This window comes from Pantherophis guttatus, chromosome 4, assembly GCF_059756535.1.
Source record: "Pantherophis guttatus breed Tessera chromosome 4, ASM5975653v1, whole genome shotgun sequence".
Classification (NCBI taxonomy): Eukaryota; Metazoa; Chordata; class Lepidosauria; order Squamata; family Colubridae; genus Pantherophis; species Pantherophis guttatus.
The window spans coordinates 37,742,358-37,748,032 of record NC_142066.1 but is presented as its reverse complement, the minus strand read 5'-3'; the positions used below and the strand labels follow the sequence as shown (position 1 = coordinate 37,748,032).

The 5,675-nt window shown below is 35.1% G+C and overlaps 1 pseudogene; it reads right to left on the bottom strand.

Moving 5' to 3' along the window:
- Positions 1–4,679: 4,679 nt before the first annotated feature.
- Positions 4,680–5,331, bottom strand: LOC117668780 (olfactory receptor 5V1-like; annotated as a pseudogene).
- Positions 5,332–5,675: the final 344 nt, after the last annotated feature.

Genomic DNA, 5,675 nt, shown 5'->3' with positions numbered 1-5,675 from the left:
CCACTTTGGTACAAGCTAGTAGAGCAGTGAGCTGATCTTCATTCCTTTTGGAATTCACTGGTACAATTATTACTATCTGGGAATACATATTCCCCAACCAACTACATATATTTTTAAATAAGTGAAAAACCACCTTTTGCTTCCCCTCTTTCTCCATTGCCATAATAACATCAAAAATGTATTTACATTATTTTTTATGTTCTAAGACAAAACAGCCCCATCAGGGGTGGGTTCTACTTATCTTTACTGCCAGTTTGCAAAGGGCCCGGCTGTGTGCACAGAAGCTTCTTGATGACATTGGGATTGGTGGGTGGAGCCTCCTGCAGGTTTTACTACCAGTTCTATAGAACCAGTTTGAACCAGGGGCAACCCATCACTGAGCCCCATGTCAAGAGAGGCTGTATGGGGAAAAATAATACAGTAAATCAAACGTTTTGGGGTGCTTTTTTTTGCTCATGTAGAGGTTGTATTTATTAAGCACAGAAACACTGTTTGAATGGCTATTCTATAGCTACAGTATCTATCTATCATCTATCTTTCTATCTATCTATCTATCTATCTATCTATCTCTATCTCTATATCTATCTATCTATCATCTATCTATCTATCTATGTATCTATCTATCTATCTATCTATCTATCTATCTATCTATCTATCTATGAATCTATCTATGTATGTATGTATGTATCTATCTATCTATCTATCTATCTATCATCTCTATAACTTATATTTATATGCTGCCTATCTTGAAGTTCGAGGCAACTTTAAGAGGCATTGTGTATTTGTGTGTATATGTGTGTTTGTGTATTTTATTTATTTATTTAAAATATTTACATGGTTGTTCATCTTAAACAACAGTATGCAGCTCAAAGCAACAGTAAAATCTATAACTGTCCTGTAGTTCAGCTAAGCTCTAGGCCTGGTCCAAGCAGTCCATGGATGTTTCCATTTTGAAATAACTTGGTTTTGAAAAGATTTGTAAATCCATGAAACTGAGATAGCTGGATTAGCAAGGTAACATATTCTATATAGTTCACACTTTTGTGCTGTACTTACAGATCTTTTGGCAGACTAAAAATAAATGACCCCAAGACTCTGCAACTGTAATAAATACGAGCCAGTTGGCAAGCATTCTTAATTTTGATCACATGGCCGTGGAGATGCTGCAATGGTTGCAAGTATGAAAAATGGTCATAAGTCACTTTTTTCCAGTGCCATTGAACTTTGAACAGTCACTAAACAAATGACTGTAAGTCAAGGACTACTATAGAAGAGGAGTTAGCCAAGGTATTTGACTTTTTATTCATTTATTATCTGAAAAACAACCTGCAGAAAATGGGATGATATGTTATGGATCCATTTCCTTTAATTGTGTAAAGTAAGCATTAATTTATTTATTCATTACAGATGTACATAATGTCCAATTTTACTAGATGGTTTACAAAAATAAATACAAATATCTATAAAATTTTACCTTTCAAAACAATGGTTAATTTAATAAAATTAACCAAACAAAAATAAAAAACTAATAATTTGTCTCTTGAGTTGAGCTAAGCCAAGGGAAAAGGCCTCCCATACTGTAACTATCAATGAACTAAGTAAGCAACAATCAATCAATCAGTTCAATGCTTAAAAAAAAAAACAACTTTGTATATCTGTAAGTTCTTGCCCTACCACTTGCATCTTGAACTCAGATCTTAATTCCCAGTTGAGGAAGAGTAAAAAGGAGATATCTTATGTGATACTTTCATAAAACCCAGTGAATCATAACATTACTTAGGGTTAGGCCTTATTTCTTAAAGATTATTGGTCTGGATATAATTCATTTCCCTCATTTCTAACCATAATTCATCCACTAAGAAAATTTGTGCAGTTTAGTGTTTTGGGATACAATAATAAAAACAATTTTATTACATTATTAGAATCGGGAAAGTTGTTCAGTAGACCTTTATTTATTAACAAATGACAAAGAATATGCCTTTAAAACAGGGGTGAAATGTTCCCAGTTCGGACCGGATCACCCGATCTGGTAGCGATGGCGGCGGTTGGTTCAAAGAACCGATAGCAAAAATCCCTGCCCCCCCCAATGCCCAGCTGAGCCGCACAATCATCAGAGGCTTTTTTTTTTTTTTAGTTTTAAAAGCATTTTTTCTACAACTTCTTCCGACAAAAAAATGCTTTTAAAAGTAAAAAAGTAATTTTACGATTCACTGGGTTTTATGAAAGTATCATATAAAACATCTCCTTTTTACTTGATGATCGCGCGGCTCAGCTGGGATCATCAGAGGCTTTTCAAAGAGATAATATTAAATATAGAGATAATATAGAGATAATATTAAAACCAAAGGTTAATAAACAGAAAAGCAAAAGAAAAAAATAAAATACCTTATGCCACCAGACTTGAAATTTTGGGCTTAGAAAATTTAGAACTACACCACCTTCAATATGACCACCTTCAGATACTAAGCATAGCATCTGCTACAATGTCCTACCTGTCAATGACTATTTCAGCTTCAACCACAACAATACACAAGCACATAATAGATACAAACTTAAAGTGAACCGCTCCAAACTCGATTGCAGAAAATATGACTTCAGGAACAGAGTGGTCAATGCCTGGAATGCACTACCTGACTCTGTGGTTTCATCCCCAAACCCCAAAAATTTCAACTTTAGATTGGGTACTGTTGACCTCACCCCATTCCTAAGAGATCTTCAAGGGGCATGGATAAGTGCACCAGTGTGCCTACCGTCCCTGTCCTAATGTTCTCTTTAATTGTATTCATTTTATGTATTCAATTCATGCATATACTTATATATATTATCTAATACGTACTCAACAAAATAAATAAATATAAATAAATAAATAAAAACTATGTATGCTTTTGGTTCTCCAACTGAGAAGATTTCATGTGCCGAGACTGCACTGAATAATGTGAATTAAAAACTTTGTGATGTGTTTCACTTGCCATCAGTGAATGATACTAAAATGCAAATAAAGCACATTCTGAATAACAATAAAAGCAGAATACTGTGAGATGGGGAGAATCTATATTACAGAAAAAAACAGAATAAGAGAGTTGTAAGGGACCTTGGAGGTCTTCTAGTCCAACCTGCTTAGGCAAGAAAGCTTATACCATTTCAGACAAATGGCTGTCCAAGTTCTTCTTAAAAACTTCTATCTGCACAACTTCTGGAGGCAAGTCATTGCACTGATAAATTGTGATAACTGTCAAGAAATTTCTCCTCAGTTCTAGGATGCTTTTCTCCTTGATTAGTTTCTATCGATTGCTTCTTGTCTTGCTTTTCTTTTTGGAGAATGGATTGATTCCCTCTTCTTTGTGGCAATCCTTAAGTATGAAAGTACAAACTTCCCACCTGCCACTTTGCTTGATCCATTGAGGTGGGTTGGTTCTTTTCTAGGCAGCATCACTTCTTCTCTTTCTCAATTTCATTACATGCAGAGCAGTGGTGAAAGGTAAAATTTGTTACTATTGGTTCTGTGGGTTGGCTTGATGGGGGGAATATGACTGGGTGGACGTGGTGAACTTTAAAAAAAAACTTTTAAAAGTATTTTTTCTACAACCTCTTCAGCCAAAGAGTTTGTAAAAAAAAATGCTTTTAAAAGCCTCTGATGAGCCCAGCTGAGCCATGCGATCATCAGAGGCTCTTTTTTTTACTTTTAAAAGCATTTTTTCAGCCAAAGAGTTGTAGAAAAAATGATTTTAAAAGTTTTTAAAAAAGCCTCTGATCATCGTGCAGCTCAGCCTGGCATGGGGTGGGGGGCAGGGATTTTTGCTACCAGTTCTCCGAACCACCCGCTGCCATTGCTACAGGATCGGGCGATCCGGTCCAAATTGGGAGCATTTCACCCCTGATGCAGAGGCTTAGGGACAGCCAGTCTTTCTCAGCACTAGGAGGAAGGAAATTTCAAATCACTTTTGAAATAAAACAAGGAAACTGCAAGAATCAGTCCAGGTAGCCACTAAATATCAGCATTAACTTGAAGACACACAGAAATGCAATCTATTTGAGAAATTCACCCTTGAGTTTTGTTTTTAATATTTTCATATATGAATGCTGCTTCTCCATATTGTTATGGAGATTCATGATTTGACAAGATTTGTACAAATGGGCTTATTCCAGTTAAAGGTGCATTAAAGGGATAAATTGGGTAATCCAACCCAGCATGAAGCATTGGATTAAAATAAGCAGTAGCCCTCAGTCCAGATAACATTCTATCTGTGCAGCATTATTTTCATCCTTGCTTTTTTATGTGTGTCTGTGTGGGGTAAATTATTATTTATTCTCTTTATGTTTTGGAGGAATCATGCATTAGTATAAGATCCAATACATACATAATGATATTCTATTCTGAGAGACTAAAATGCAAAAAATAAAGGTATGGTATCATTTACTATAAATAGCTAATAAAAACACTATTATACGCATATGGCAACAAAAAAGAAAATAGTGGATATTTTTTCTCTATTCTTTAAAAAGTGATTCAAATTGATATCAGTATGACACTACTGTGTTTCCTTTGAATTATGCATTACTATTACCGCAGGATGCAACAAGAAACCCTCATACCCTCATATCAGAGCATAATTCTAATGTTGAGGACTTGGGGAAAGTAGCAACAGTTATTCCTGCTGTCCCATTACTTCTTTTTCTTTTCATTGTTGGAGCTGTTGGGCTTTTATATCAAAAGCAGCCAAGACTTTTTTCGTGACTAAAAAAATGGACCTATATTTTACAAATAGTTTTTTTACACCAGCACGGATCTCTTTGTTTTTTATGCTGTATATATATATGATTGGATTTAATATGGGTGTTAAAATACTATATTGAATAGAGATCACTTTGTCCAGATCTATGAATGATTCTGAACTTGATTTCATATAACAAACTAAAGCTGTAATGTAAAATAAGCCCACAACAAAGAGGTGTGAGCTGCATGTGGGGAAAAAAATTATGCCTGCCCTCTGTTGATTTAATTTTCAGGATGGTTGAAATAATATGAATGTAAGAGATAAGGGTGAAAAGAAATGAGCTAAAACCAAACATCAACACAAATATTAGAAGAACAATGTAATTAGTGAGAGTTTCAGCACAAGATAAGGCCAAGACTGAAGGAAGCTCACAATTATAGTGTCTGATTATATTGTTGCTGCAAAAGATGAGATTTAGCAAAGGCAGGACATTCCCTGTAGCACATAAGAAACCTAGAATCCATGCTTCACCCACCATTTTATTGCATATCTCTCTTGTCAAGTATCTACTGTAATGAAGTGGATCACATATGGCCACATAACGATCATATCCCATTCCTGAGAGAATGAACACTTCTGCAGGTTTGTAGAAAAAAGAAAATTTGTGCTATGCATCCTTCCCAGGAAATGGTTCTTTGCTTTTTTTATGAAGTTTGCCAGCATTTTGGGAACAGTGATTGAAGAATAGCAGATGTCAACAAAAGCTAAATGGCTGAGAAAAAAGAACATGGGGGTCTGAAGGTGAAGTTCAGACTTGACCACTAATATAACAGTTGTATTTCCCAGGATGGTGACTAAAAAATATATCAAAAATAAAAAGAGAAAAAAATTATCTCTGTATTGATCATTTCGAGAGTCCTAACAGGATAAACTCTGTTATTCCAGTCTGGTTTTCCAGCT